Genomic DNA, 16604 nt, shown 5'->3' on the forward strand with positions numbered 1-16604 from the left:
AAGACTTGATAGGTCTGTCTGGACCCACACTGTCCCACACCACAAACACAGGTAAGTGCCACCTCGCTACCCCCAGGGCTTCAGCTTCATTTCTGGCCCAGTTATTTTGCTTTCCTACAGTTACAGAGGATATTAACACCCTCTTTCCTCCAAGAAAAGGGAGGGATATGGCTTCTATGCTAACTTGTGCTTCTAAGAGAGATGTGAAGGAGATGTGAAGGCATATGTCCCTGTGCTGTGAGGTACACACAGTCTACAAGTTCTCTAGCGGGATTCTCACATTTGAGTGAACATGTTGCCTAACTTCCTGACATGGAACTTAAACCATTTCAGTTGAAGTATGGCTCATCAATTATTCTGCACATTTCTCACCTAGGTCCTTGCTTCCTCCCCACTCACCCAACCCCCGCCCCCCACGTCAAAACAAGAAATGCTACAAATCTGGAGACACTTTTTAGATTCAGTTCATTTCTGTTTTACAGCCTTTGTTACATAGCGTGATTTATTAATGCTACCAAGAGTTGAGTGTTTCTGTTAGTCTACTTTTATGGACTCAGAGACAAATCATTCACACTTTCCATAAAATAACACTGGATGAAATCAAGTTAGAGAAGTTACACATAAGATAATTAACATCATGAAGCAACACCATTTTTTCCCCTTCTTTATCGTATTCCTGGGGCATTTCCGTATGAAACTCTAATAGCAACTAATGATCCTAAAAATACCATTATGATTCAAACAATTCTGGAACTGTGACAAAAATTCGTAGTAGCTGTCAAAGCCCAAATAAAACAAATCTGTTGGTGATTTCATAAAAAAAATAATGTGAGTCAATTTTAATCGTTTCTTCTCTTAAAAGTCATATTATTTCAAACCACTATCGACACACACACACACACGCTCAGGGTGTGAGCCTCCAGGAGTGTCACATGTTCTGAAGATCTTTCAGCATCTCTCCCAGTGACATTACCCAGCTTTGAAAGTATGAAAGAACCAGTGTACTATCTGCTCACCATGGCCTCTGGCTCAGTATATTTTCAGAGGTAATAACACCTAGACTAAAAGAATATGTATGTAATACTAGACACAAAAGTCATTTTACTTGTGCAGAAATCTTACTTGTGTTTTCAAAATCTGTTTTTTTTTCTTTAAAACTGGATTTCATGCTCTGATGTTCAAAAAATGATTTTAAAGGATTTAAAACCTCTATATATTTGAACCTACAATCAATTTAACGGTTATGACTAATGCAAAATTCAAATGAAATTTACTGTGAATAGTAACTGCGGAGTTCCTGTCTTTGCCATTCTTCCATTAGGTAGCTGATCTTCAGGTTATAATAAAGGTTTGTTAAATGAGATAAGCCCCAGTTAATAGTTTAGAGGTCATATTATTGTCATGGCTATTGATTTCTTCTTTACTTCGTGTTAGAAACAAATTATACATGCTCAAAAATCCTCTTTTTTTTTTTTTTAAATTTCAGGATGATACTATGTAACTATATTTCTGTGTAAATGCAACAGCGCCCTCTGGAGGTCTAGAACCTGAGGAACTTTCATAAATCAATGTCCTCTTTTGTTAACACTACAGATTTTTGTTGACTTGGACATTTAATACTTTATATCCTGATAATTACATTTGTTTCTTAAAATGATTAAGCGTGTTTAAAGTTCATCGGGCATTTATTATGATTTGTATGTTGTGCCTCTGACAATGCTCAGCGTTACCACTCAACAGACAGTTCAGCCTATCTTGGTGATGCCTCTAACTTTTCAATTTTCTGTCCTGTCAAAATATTTTTCAAAAAAAAAAGAAACGACAACTTTCATTTCAAAAAAATCCATCAATATGTGGTTATATGAAGGCCATGGAGAACTATTTTTACCTCCTTTGAAGACGAGATGGAAACAGTGACTTTCATTCTTCCTTTCCTGGTCAACAGATGCAGCCGTGGTTTTGAAGCTAAGTTAACGGAGATGGGAGAATATGGAAAGATCAGAGGTCAAACACATCGGAAAAAAATACCCATGAGTCACGGGAACACACTCAGGAACCAAAGTGACTTCTATTATGCTGTAGTAACATAAATAAATGCTCCCACAGTCCACGGCCTCTCTGTTGCAGTTCTGCATACAAAGGTCTTTTTGAAGTTCGGAGAGATGCAAACAAAGCTGTCCACCCACTATAAAGAAGGGGCTGAGCATATGACTAATGCCCGGCCCGTGGAAGGATGCCGTCCTTCTTCGAGTAAAGACCAGAGGTTCTTCTCCCAGATGAGTTTTCAAGGGGCTGCATCTCTGCTTCTTGAGGGGTGAGGGGTGAAGGGTGGGGGTGGATACAGGCCTAGGAGATAACGCCTAATGAAGCCTGAGCCTCAGTCAGCATGGCTTCTCTGAGGACTGCTACCATTGGCTGTTGTCAGCAAAGACTGACAGTGACATTGTCAGTCTTACACTGGAGTCCTAAATTAGTTAAACAACTCCATGCAGAGACTAAAGTTGACAACATGAAGCCTACAAAACCAAAAGGGTTATAATTCTACTTTCCAACTACTTGAATATGAGTACAACCATATTAAAACTTGTAGGGAAATATTCAGACCCAAATGACTCATAGGGAAATGGAGAGAGATGTGTAAAACACGATTTTGTTCTCTGCTTGCTGTCTTGCGCCTTCTTAGATTTCTGACTTCTCACTTTATTCATAAAATAATCTAGAAAATAAGTCCAGAACTCTGCATGCAAACAAAATTGGGATTTTTTTTTAAGTTACATTAGTTGTTATAGGAATTGAGGATTTCTATGGCAAGGTATTTGGTTTTAACTAACTTTAGGTAATTTGATTTACACAAGCTGCTAAGGAAGTTTAATTGTGAGGTCTTTGTAAAAAATTTGATGATATCTAGCAATAGAAACAAAGACTCATGTCAACATACTTTTAATTATTTAATAGACATGTCTCTAGCACCTGTAAAGGCTGAGTACTGGTTTCTAGGTAAATACCGAGTCACTTACTCTTCCTAAGATACTTTTAAGGCAGAAATCTGCCTCTGTGCTCCTCTCTGTCCTCCTCTCCCTTTTCATCACACTCTTGCTCCTCCTTTTCCTCTTCCTCTTCCTCCTAATCATCAATGGCTGCAGCAGCAGCACCGCCGCCACCACTACCACCATTTTGCAGAAACTCTAGACAGATAAGGTACCACTCTCAGTGTCACACAGCTAGTAAGTGCTGGAGTTATAATGAAAACTCAAGCAATCTAGATTAAAAGTCTGTAGTTAGTCACAGAATGGCTCTGCCACTGAGGGATTACTTCTGGAACCATCGTCATTGGACAAACTTCGTTTTACATTGAATTTCTAAATTTGTCAAATAAGCCTATGCCATTAAAATAGTTGAGATAATTTAATCTATGTGAGTGTGTGAATGTAAAAGCATGATTCAAAAATTTCCATAACAACTAGAGGTTGTCAAAAATGGTGACTTTGACCTTCATATGAATATATGTCTTGGAGTTTCTCATATTGTCATTAATATATATCGGTTTGTATTCAGTCTCCTTTCCCTTTGTGGCCCTTGCTTCTGGAATGATCATATTGTCAGCTTCTAGATTTACAGTAGGCACAGGAAGTCAAATGAGAAACATGCACGCATGCACACATACACACACACACACACACACACACACACATACACATACACACATACACACACACACACACACGGCACACAAAGGCCATTGACCTTTTCTGGATCTTTTACCCCAGCTTTTTTATTTTGGATAAGCCCAACACAGCACACAGATCTTAGTGCTAAGATTTTCCCATCACAATCCTTCTCCAGAGAGTCTAGAGAAAGCTTGCAATTGCAGGACAACCCATCTTTTATAGTACTTGGCTTATGGCTAGTGACATGTATGTTCTCAGATTACAGAAGAAAAACAGGAAACATTGAGGGGGTCTCCATGGATTACAGCAGTTCTCTATGGAAAACTGTAGCTGCTCAGCTGAGTGTTAATGCCAGAAAGGGATATCTAGCCACATTTCTGATAGCTCACAGGCTTCACTGTACACCAAAAGTTTGCCTGGAGACTGAGCCCACACATCTGGATTGGAATACAGGAATTTGAGTGTCAGATGATTCTGATGCAGTTACCTAAGGATGTACTTAGAAAACCGCTTACGGGCTAGTAGTAAAGGATGAACCAGAGCTTCTTAGGACTTGCTTCAAATTCCTGATGTCTCTCCAGATATATAGAATCCATATCTCTAGGGAAAGGGCTAAGCATGCACCTCTGATGCTGGTGAAGGTTTCTGCAGATTTCTCACCTTGGTCTGTTCTGTAATAGTGGTTTATGGTTATGTGGCTGAAACCTCAGAAATCCAGGAGGCCTTTTAGAAATCTTCAAGGCCTTTTAGATGCCTTTAAATTCTCTTAAAGCCTCTTTCTAAAGCTCTTTGTGTTATTGAGTCACACATTTATTTGTGTGTTTGTTTGTTATTTTTGTATGGCTGGGTGTTCCATTTCCCTCTTTCCAACACTCAAGACAATGGTGTGGATGATGGCGTGGAGGGTGGTATTTCAGATTGTAAAATTAATACTAGCACTTCTCTAAGCCTTGTAGGTAACTCTCGTTACTTTGACACAATTCCCTACCCATTTCCTTGCTTCCTTTCTCTAACAAGTGGAGTGCTATTGGGAAATATCTCTGTATCTATGTGCAACCACAAGTGATATTAAGGAAATTTACTTTTTAAATTAGAGTAAATAAGAGGAATGAGGTATCCTAGCCTTCCATTATTACCTAGCTGTAGCTCTATGGAGATGATCCTGAAAACAAAAAATTGACAGGTGAATCTGTTAGTTATAACGGATTTCCTGCCAGCATTTCCTTTCTGCTCAGCCATGATCATGAGGCAAAGGGCTGATTTATTCTCTTTGGGGTTCATAATGAGCACGTGGGCTGAATTGAATGTTCTATTTACTCTCGGTTACAATCTGATGACAAGGTTGCCATTGGACCAAGAAAAATGTTTCTAGTGTTATTATTAATATCTGTTAAGAACCTAGGGTCTAGACTGTGACCACAAAATTTATAATATTAAATTTATAGTCTGTCAAACTACTGAAAGTCAAAAACTAGAAACAAGAAAGTACCTGTGAAAACAAAGATAGAGTAAAGAACCAGTGTGCTGCTCTGACAGGCAACTGTTTGCATTGTAAAGATATATTGCTTGTACTAAAACCACCGTTAGGCTTAAGATAAGTTAATGATAAAAAATATTAACGACTCAAAATACTAACACTCACCATCTTTCCTGATAGAGAGTGATGATTAGCTATGGATAGAGTTGAACTTGGCTGCTCACTGCCTTTCTCTTTTTAATATTAGTAATTATAAATAAAAGATGGGCAGCTCTGAAACCATAAATTCTCCACAACAAAAGCAGATCCAACAGGTTGTGTTTATAAATGTATGCACAGGTACATTTAAGAAAAAGAAAATGATGCTGTTAATTTAAGAGTAGAGGAGCATGGGGGGTATGACTGGAGCAGAAAAGAAGGGAGGGAGTCATATAATTCTATTTAAGTTAAAAATGTAAAATTAAAAAAGTGAACTTGTTGAAAACATTCTTGATCTTTATCTTTCTAAACAGACAAAAATAGAGATTTTTGAAAGTTAGGCCAATATAGACAAGGAAGACATTGCACTGTCCCATGCCTAGATAGATAGATAGATAGATAGATAGATAGATAGATAGATAGAACTCTCAAAAGTATCACCTGTTAGTGGTTATCAGTTTTAAGTAAAACTTATTGAATACTTTCCATGAGCTAGGCATTGGGGATGGAAAATGGTGGGAGTGGGTTGCTTGCCAGACAGGAGAGGGTTGTTTCAAGATTTGTTTATTTTTATTCTGTGATGGAAAGAGAGCATTAGATTCATTGAAACTCAAGTTAGTGGCCATATGGATGTTGAAATAAAACCCAGGTTCTCTGGGTCTCTGCAGCACCTAGAAGAGATATTTTGCACACTAGGAACAGAAATGTTTCCATTGATATAAAAAATTGATTGAATCAGTTAGATTTTTTTCTTAAAGAAGAGGAATGGGATGGAACATTATAAAGCACACACACTGGAGATAGTTAGTGAACATAGAGTGTCACAGAGGTTATAGTGCACTTTGTTTTGATGTAAATGTGTGTGGCTTCTGCATCATCCCTTAGAGACATATTTTATTCTAATGATGATTGTCTTAGGACAGCTTGAAAACAACTGCTAATGAATCCACCTGAGATGTTCAGATGTTCAAACAAGTAGAGACCCAGAACAATTCAGGACAAACACCCTTAGAGGTGATGAAAAATCCCCACTATTAACACCAACTCGAGAGTTTGAACAACTACTTTCAGGGCTTTTAAATGAGTTAGGAAATGATGGATATAAAGGTCAAGGGGAGGGTGTTTGAAAAGGATGTTGCAGACAGAAGGAATTGTTTGTGTGGTATTGTGATCACAGTGTACAGGGCAGTGAGAACTCTTCTGCAGGTGAAGCATGGGGCTTATGAGACAAGTGGCAAGCATTTAGACTGATGTGTGCAACAGGCTGGCTCTTGACAGGAATGGCAGTCACTACCCAGTCTTTGCTGCTGAATGATATTTCTAGCCTCGAAGCTGAGGACTGAGGTTCTACATGTCACAGGCTATTTATTTTTAAAGGGAAGAGCGAGCATATTGGTCATATTGTCAAAATAGTAAGAAAGCTTCGCTCCTTAATTTTGTCACACCAAGACAAATGTGCTTCTAACCCTCGCCTCCTTATCTTCCTATAATGAGAAAGTGTCTTTAGGACACATTCTAGACCTGGATCTAAATGCCAGAGTCATTTTCTCCTCCAGGGGAGTGCATCTAGTTATTTGAATATTAAAAATGCAAACGCTAGCAGGTGAACTTGGATTTCCAGGCTTGTGGCCTGAACACCTGTTTAACTGCTTAGGACCGACTGCCAGTGTATTTTTTCCAGTATTGATAACTGTAGTGGTCTTAATGAAAATGGTCCCATTTATAGGGAGGAGCACTATTAGAAGGTGTGGCCTTGTCGGGATAGGTGTGGTCTTGGAGGAAACTTCTCACTGGGGGTGGGCCTTGAGGTTTCAGAAGTTCAAGCCAGACCCAACGGCTCATGTTCTCTTTCTGCTGCCTGATGTAGATCTTTCAGGTCCTTTCTAGCACCATGTCTGCCTGCATGCTACCTTGTTTCCTGCCATGATGCCAATGGACTGAACATGTGAATTTTTAAGTGTGCTCCAATTAAATGTTTTTTTTTTCTTATGACAGTTTCTATAGTCATGATTTCTCTTCTCAGCAGTAAAACCCAAACTAAGACAATCACCATGGTTAGGGGAAGAAAAATTAAAAAAAAAAGGTTCTGCTCACTTTAAAACTTGAATATACTATGGCCAAATAGTGCCCCATGTATTATGCTATATAAAACTCCATAACGCAGCAATGCGGGAGTCTTTGCTTCTTGGCAAGAAGAGCTTAAGGACAATTCCATCCAGGGTGGACTCCGGGATGCAGTTCTGAGAAAGCAAACAGCACTGACTGAGAACGTGGAGTCTGAATGTAGACTTTATTCCTTCTTCACATGACACGTAGGTGCTGGTTCTTCCTGCATACCTAAAATTTGCTCACCAATTATATATATAAAACACCTCTGCTCTAATAAATGCTTAATAAAATAAATAAGTGCTCTAATAAACCCTTTCAGTCCCCATAGCCTCTGAATTTATGACAAGTTTATAAGATGAGGCAGAAGGTAGAGAGAATCTTCTATTCTGAAGATTGGGTATATCTGATTAGAAAGCAGATGAAAGTCTCAAGCAGGTCAGGCCACACTATCCTCAGCATCCTGGCTGGACTGGACAGGCAGTGCCAGTTACTAGGTTCTCTGTTTCTAAAACAATTGTCTGTGCTGGGTGCTGAGAACAGAGGGATAGGTTCTCTTGCTCACTTAAGGTGCAGGTTTTCATTTCACGTGACTGTCCTAAGAATGTGTCATAACACTTAGGTGCCCACTATTCTGAACATAGGTGGGGAATGCAGGCCAAGCAAAGACTTCTCTATATTTTCCATATTTAGAATTTCTTACATTTTGAAAATCATTAGGTTCTGTAAAGAGACATTGTCTTTCTGTAAATTCATAGCTTTTTTTTTTTCATAACAAAAGTCTTCTTTTTATTGGATATTTTATTTATTTACATTTCAAATGTTATCCCCTTTCCTAGTTTCTCCTCAGGAAACCACCTAGCCCACCCCACCCCCACCCCACCCCTGCTTCTATGAGGGTGCTCTCCCACCCACCCATCCACTCCCACCTCCCTGCCCTAGCATTCTAAGTCTATACTCCACATTTGGCAATAAACTGCGACTGTATTTGTCAAGAGTCTCCTAAGGAGTAAATCTACTCTGATTGAAATATTAAATTAAATTTCTCTATTGAAACATTATGAATCTTGAAGTACTTATCCTTCTTCCAACTTTTCAGTTGTGGAAAAATCTATGCAATATAGAAGATAACAGATGAATCAAGATGCCATCAGAAAATTGTTTGTATGGGAGAATTCTTAGTGCGTTCTGTGATAGTTATCCCATATGAGGAGAGTTGTAGCTCGACTAGATTGTAGGGAACTAGAATGGCCCTGTGCCAATTATTTTTCAGGAATTTAGTGACAGAATCCAAAAACTGTTTTTTTTTGGGGGGGGGGTTCTCATCCTTTATATTAATTCTTAGGACAAACACCACTGTGAATTTAAAGCAACCTGGATCATTTTATCAGTTAACCTTCTTTGCTTTACTCCAGGGAGAAGAATACTCTGCTCTTTGGTAGATGAGGCTGTCTGTCTTGGGTAACCTGACAGAGGACACCCACATGGGATAAACTGACTTTAAATGGCCTTCTGTGGTTATATTTCTGTTGATGTAGTACTTGTTATTATTGGCTTCCCATTCAAATATTGGATGCTACAAACAGTGCATACATAGTCAACATGTGTTATTGTTGTTTATATGTTGAGAACGTACATTTATATATTGTTTATATGTTTACTACTCTGTGGTTATTTGGTATAAGTTTCATATGTAAAATCCTAAGTATAGTAGTTTAAAGGAGTTTTTTTGTCTTCCTGATAATCTTGACTTTACCAATGCTGTTCACTAGTATGATTATTTAAATAACACCTATTGCTAGTTGTTACAGTTTTAGACAATGACTTCCAAAGTATCCTCAGACCTGTGCCTGTGGCCACGCAGACCAGGAAGTCTAACAGAATTGTCCCTATCTACCACTCTCTGGCCTCTGAAAGTGCTCTTTCTGTCTTATGAAGTATAATTCAATGTCAAAGTGGCTTATGTAATATTTAGAATGGTATTACATGAAATTAATCTTAACATGAAAAATCTTTTGATTACAGAGTGTGCCTTGTCAGTGATTGATTGACTAACTCATTTATTCATGCAATAATGCTGCCATTTACTTCCATTTATATTCTTGAGCTTTAACAGAAAGTTTCTATTTGTGCCATGCTAATAGGCGGGTTGTGTGGTTATCGTCGTAGCTCTCCCACCTATTGTCCCAGACTCTCTCTAAACAGAAACATGTTTTCTTTCTTAACCCCTCTCTTGCAAAATCACTTTCTTCACAAAGAGTCAAACATTGGGGATTACAAAAGCAATGGTTGACCATCAATAAGGAATTCTACTCTTCCCCCATTCTCCATCTCTGCTCTTATCTCATTGTCATGAAAAAGAGGGAGCCTTCTTCATGAACCTCTATGATTGGAAGAGGAGAGTTCTCACAGATGTGATGAAGGGATGGGTGGGCAATGAGGAAAGACAGCAAGATGTACCAATAGAAGAGTTTTCCAGAGATGCATTCTGAGTGTTTGGCATTTCCTTACACATTGACTTATGCTCTCCTTAGATTTCATTAGGGTTAGGGAATGTTTCTGTGCAGTGTATATTCACATGCTGATTTTTGTGCACAGAAATCTGGTTGCAGGTCAGATTTGATATTGTCATTATTATGAAGCATTTCCTCACTCAATGTTTTATAAACATTGCTCTTCATCATCTTCTATTGCTTTAATAAAAAGCCAAGCAGACTGTAGCTGGACAAGAGAGGGAAAGAAAGTACTTTCTTCCCCCCCTACTGTGAGAGGTGGGGGAAAGGTCTCAGGTGGGACCCGGATAGTTATCATCAGGACAATGAAGAAGGAGGTACCAGACTGAGACTGAGAAAGTATTTAACAGGCCACGTGACTGGAAAGTAGAGCAGGCCAGCACAATTGAGTTAAAATAGCTCAGAATCTATAGTGCTATAGTACCTGAAGCTTTTAATAAATATAAAGGTCTCTTTGCCATTATTCAGAGCAAAGGCAGGCATGGAAAGCCCCTACTTTCACACACATTGAGTAGAACAAATCATGGCTGCAAAAGACCTAACAGCAAATAGTATCCAACTTATTTTCAATACCTGTTTACACATCCCCTACCCCTTTAATCTAGTTATCAAATCACTCATCATTAATATGTGAAATGACGTCATTTTAGTCATGAATGTGGGAACCAGGAATCCCAAAAAGAATAAAAGTTGAACAGGTTTTTAATCTTACTTCTTCTATGTTGGACCCACTTGTCCAACCATTTATACACTATCACCTAATATTTTATTGTTGGTTAACATAAAACTTAAGGGCCTTACTACAAATATAACATTCACATACTAAACTATATATCAGACACATGTACAGTATAGGATAAGTACATGCCCAGAAGCTGAAGATATACAGATTACTGTAAATTGTCTATTACTGTCACCGATTGTCAGCATGTCACCAAAACAGTGGCTGTCCAAGAACATCAGTCTCTCTAAGGAGTAAATTGGAGGCTTGTGGAACTACAAGAAGGTATATTTTTAATAGGGCTATTCATAACCAACTCATAAGAAATTATAATAATGTGATGGAATCTGTGTCTCCTCCTTTAAGAAAAAGAAGAGCAAAGGGGATGAACTGGAAGCATGGCTGAGGTTCAAGTGACGATTACTATCCAGAATCACTTAATGTAAAGCTAAAACTTTAAAGAAGATTCATTAATCTTTTCTACCACAGTTTCATCCACCAGGCTTGAGAAATGAGAGGAAAGTCTGGGTGAAGCTGGGTGAAGCTTACCTGCGTAGTAGAAGTTTTAGTTTTTAGCCTAGCCTTTTTTTTTTTTTAACTTCTTCATTAATCTTTTACTTAATTTTGGACATTTTTCTCTCACCTTAACCTCATTATATTATTTGATTGGGTAAATTCGTTCCTCATTTTGGTAAGAATTTATGACAGGCTGTAAGTAGAAAGTCTCAAACCTCAAGAGCTATGTGCACATGTAGACATGTATGATAGCTTATGTATGTTATGGGTATAAAAGCATGTAACCATCTTTCTTTGTCATACCGAAGCCCATGAGGATGTATCCTTTCTAATGTGTGTTTTGCAAGCTTACCATCAGTCCTGAGAGAGCACTCAGCTCTAGGAAAGAGAATGGGGTGTGTGTCAAGTTAGGAAATACTTTCCAGCTCTATATTCATTTGAGAGACATTCGTTATTCAAAATTTAAGATTGCTGCTTTCTCAAGAAACAATGCTCAGTCTAGTTTCTTTGCTAACCAGACACTTGTTGGGGGAAGTGTTTGGGACAATGATGTAGATTATGGTAGCAGTGCAGGACTATTATTTTGCTAAAATTGAAAAATCCTGAGAAAATATTATAATATTGTCATGCAATGCTGTGAGTTGCAATGGGTCTCCTTGGTGGATTTTAACATTAGGATTGTTCTCTGTCATAAAAAAAATTAGAAATGTGTCAATAATGGATCACAGGGCCCCCAATGGAGGAGCTAGAGAAAGTATCCAAGGAGCTGAAGGGATCTGCAACCCTATAGGTGGAACAACAATATGAACTAACCAGTACCCCCGGAGCTCGTGTCTCTAGCTGCATATGTATCAGAAGATGGCCTAGCCGGCCATCACTGGAAAGAGAGGCCCATTGGTCGTGCAAACTTTATATGCCTCAGTACAGGGGAACGCCAGGGCCAAGAAGTAGGAGTGGGTGGGTAGGGGAGTTGGGGGGAGGGTATGGGGGGACTTTTGGGATAGCAATGGAAATGTAAATGAGGAAAATACCTAATAAAAAATTTTTAAAAAGAAAGAAATGTGTCAATAAAAATACCCTGGAGAAGACTGAATAAAGAAAAAAAAAGATGTAGTTATTGTACCAATATCAATGATTAGGCCTTGACCTTTGAAATCATTCATGTATGATGAATCCATTGATGCTGCTGATGATATGGCTTCACATGCTTTTTAGATAATAATTCAAATAGCTTGGAAATGAGTTTGGTTTATATCACCTTCATCCAGTGATGGCTCAGAAATACCCACTCATGTTGTAGATGGGCCTGGTGCTGTTCTTGTGAACCAATCCCCTAATGAATAAAGGAGCCAATCACTGGGTGAGTGGGCGGGACTTCCGATTTGGACACAGGAAAAGAGAAAGCAGGAGTTGGTTCCTTTGGGATGGGAAGAGCAGAAGGGTAAAATGTAGCTGCTAGAGTTTCTCAGTATAATGGAGGATCTGCAAGAATTCTCCACCAGAGGAATCAGATTTTAATAAGGCTTACAAGATTTGGTTTTAATTGTCGCACCTAGAGATTGAGTTATCATTGTTTCTGAATTAAGTTTGTGTTCTGTTTTCCTTCGCGCGGTGGCTCGTCTGGGTTCAAGAGAGAAGGGTATGGAGGCTAAGCATGGGTTTTGCCTGAGTTGCTCCAGAAAAGCCTTGGGGGAGCGACTCGCCAGTGGTAGCGACTCGCCAGTGAGAACCTAGCGAGCTGGGTGGAAAGATTATCGAATTCAGCATCAGAACCTCCACGAGATAAAACCAGGTCAGCCATTGCTCACCAGTGCATGGCTGCCCAGGCTGCCCGGGCAGAGGCACAAGCGCAGGAATGTGCCGGTTCCTTTTTTATTATTTCCCACAACGCATTAACAGGACTTTGGGACCCAGTGTATTCCCGAACCTTTGCTTGTACACCAGCTTTGAATATTCCTGAGTTATAACAGTTTTGAGTTATGAGTATAATTACTTCAGGAGTTGTTTTACAACCTTTGCTCATTTGTTAAAGTTTCTCATCCTTTTATTTGGTAGAAAATGTGGACTAAGCTAGTCAGCCTGAGGGTTTCTTTGTAAGGAATAACAGATCTAGATAGAATTTATTTAAGTAATACTATTACCTTGCATAATATCTTATTAGGCTGGTGTTTTCTAGCTATTTTGGAAGTCTATCTTTTGTTCCATTAATTTTCAGCCAGTTTTATGTAGGGTTGTGTTTTATGGTGTATGAAAAAGAAAAATTCAGAGGTTCTCTCTGACATCATTACCAAGATGTAAGTGTGTGGCAGGGTGCCTTGAGGAGCCAAATGTTTGCATCTTCTTTGTTGTTCTTGGGTATTGTTTTCCTTCTTTATACTTACATCTATCCTTTATTTTCATCCTTCCTTCTAATACTACTTTCTTCTTCCATATCCATTTCTTTCCACCTTGCCTTCTTGCTTTCTTCATTTCTCATGTTTGCTGCATTTGAATCCATGCTTTCTCAAACTCTGAGAAATGGATATAAATAAAATATGCCTTGATGGTTATTTGGATTGTTTCTACTCTTGGGTTGTTAGCAAACATTTTTGTGAACTTAGAAAACAACAGGAAATAGCAGAACACTGGCAGTGCTGCAAAATTGTCATAGCTCTCAGGTCTGAAGAATCAAGAATAAGATGCTATCTTCTCCCAAACCATCAAACATTGTAACATTAGGGGATACACTGAGGGGAGGGGTGGGCACAGGAAGAAGAGTGAGAGGTCATTCCCCTGCCTACTTTCCCAGTCTCTCATAGCTGCCTCTGATTGGTCAAACCCAACATGACATCCACAAGATAAGGAGCTTAACTGTAATACTTCAACTCCATGTGTACTGTGAGTCAAGCATTGAAAAGTGATAGATGGACTGTCTGGCACGAGTCTCACAGAACTTATGTCAGCACCTCTGAAAAGACAAATACTGCCAGAGTGCACTGTTGCATTTCATCAGAGTTAGTAAGCACAAAGGAACAAGCTATTCCTAGAAAGCAAAACAAAACCATACTTTCTAGGTAGCAAGGAAAATTTCTTATACTGTATCTATGCTGTGAAATAAAGCAGATGTGCTGTTCCACAGTGACAGAACAAAGCTCTGGAAGTGTCTAACCTCATCAGCTGAATGATAGCCCATAGTTGAGGATAGTGAGTTCATCTCATCTGGGCTTAATAACATTTCCAGTGACATTCAAGGACTCTATAAAGGAGCTGCCATTCATAGTCCAAGCTAGAAGCATGCAAACCATGTAGGTTCTCTTTACACATGTATGTGTGTGTGTATGTGAGCATGTGTGTGTATGCATGCATATGTGCGTGCATGCATGTGTGTGTGAGTGTGTATGTGTGTGTGCAGCATTTGTTATTTAGTTTTAGGAGTACCCTGTTGGCTGTCATATTGGGGTTCACTTCTGTCTTAGTTTGAGCTTCCATTGCTGTGAAGAAACACTATGACCAAGGCAACTCTTATAAAGGACATTTAATTTGGATTGGCTTATAGGTTGAGAGGTTCAGTCCATTATCAAGGTAGGAAACATGGTAGTGAACATGCACACATGAAGGAGAGTTGAAGAAGGAGCTGAGAGTTACACATCTTGATTAGTAGGCCACCAGGAGAAGACTGGCATCCTCAGGCAGTTAGGAGGAAGCTCTCAAAGCCCACCCCAACAGTGACACACGTCCTCCAACAAGGCCACTCTTCCGGTGCTGCTCTTAAGTAGCCGCTCTTTCCTGAGCTGTTCTCCTGAGAGTTACGTGTGTGTATCCTATCTCTGACTCCTTCAGCCAGATCTTTCTCTGATTTGTCATTTTGTCTGCCCCTCAACTAGAAGATATGCTTAAACATAGTTGCTTCCTTCTATAAACTAATTTTGCCTTAAAAGTGTCTACTAAGTGTATAGCCCCGCCAGAGGGATTTAAGGTATGTGGCATGTCTGTATTCCAGCCGGATCTTTTGGATGTGATCCCTTGTCAGAGAAGCCATGTTACTGGATTAAAATTCCCCTACATAAAGTAGTTTAAAATGTAAATTTTGGGTATGATGGAACATTACGTCTCTATCCATAGCCAGATTACATTTTTGACCAAATGGAAGTAACTTGCCCTAAGCATGCCTCAAAGAACTTGGATCAAGTCTACTGTAGCATAGCAAATGTGCTCAAATTCAGCAGTGGTTTTAAACTTTGTCATCTTTTATCCTAAGCTACTTGTTAGATGTATTTTATTTCATAAAAATAATACTTGAAACGGGACTATTCTTAAAGGCAGTTTCAACCAAAATCACTAAAACATAGAAACCTTTGAATAAGAGCAAAAAGAAGCATTGTCAGGACGAGGCAAAATGTAAGCAGCTTGGTGGTCTATAGGCTAAAGGAAGCATTGTTCTTCATTAGGAAGGACTCACAAGGGTGACTTTAGGAAAGATATTAACCACTGCTCATATCTAAAAGAAATAACATATATTTTAATTTATCTCTGTAGCATAAGGATTTATTCTGTGTGGGAAATTCCTGTTCAAATCAGTTGATTAAGGTGGAGAAATCTCAGCTATTAAAAGAAAAGTTAATAATACTATAAAATTTTCCTATTCAACAAAAATAGCCTTGCTTTGAAAGTGTCTCATGTCTCTAAAGAAATGTCCTATTACCCAAACCTCACCCCTTCATTTAACCAAAGGATGAAAGATCAAGGCTAGGCTTCCTGTTGTACTTAAGGCCCTCACGGATCAAGTAAGTGTTACATTGCAGTGTTTGCTTCAGAGGACAAATGTGACAAGATATCAAATCATTACAATATGCTTCCAGCCCTGACGAGCACATTTCTGAATACGCAAAAGGTGTTTGGAAAGTTTCGAAAAGCTTCCCATGGTTCCATATGAATAGAACCTGCATTCTTATCTCTTAACACATATAGATGATCCTATTAATCAACACCTTCCACGGGCATATACACCATTCCTTCATTTTTATGCAAAACCTTTCTGCACCCAGGCAGGTGCACTGTCTGCTTTGTATTCATCATCAAGAAATCCAATAACTTGGCTGTGTACCTACATGTGGTTAGGGTTTGACCCAATGTGTACTTGAATGAAGATTTCAAATATATGAAGGTGTTGAGTCTATCAGTACTACCAGCAACTGGATTCTCATTCACCCCTGCAAAGGCATGTGATTTGGGGGAAATTTAAAAAAAAAAGAGTAATTCAGTGTGTGATGCCCAGATTTGTCTGCAGGGTTGTGGGGGTAGGGGCAGAGATTTGTTTATTGATGCCCAGTGAAATGTACCTGGATACAATTCATGAAAACTGACTCACACAATGAGAAAAGTTGAATCTAATTTCAGAATCACAGAAACGCCCTGCCTGTGTTTAC

Source organism: Mus musculus, chromosome 2 (assembly GCF_000001635.26).
Source record: "Mus musculus strain C57BL/6J chromosome 2, GRCm38.p6 C57BL/6J".
Taxonomy (NCBI): domain Eukaryota; kingdom Metazoa; phylum Chordata; class Mammalia; order Rodentia; family Muridae; genus Mus; species Mus musculus.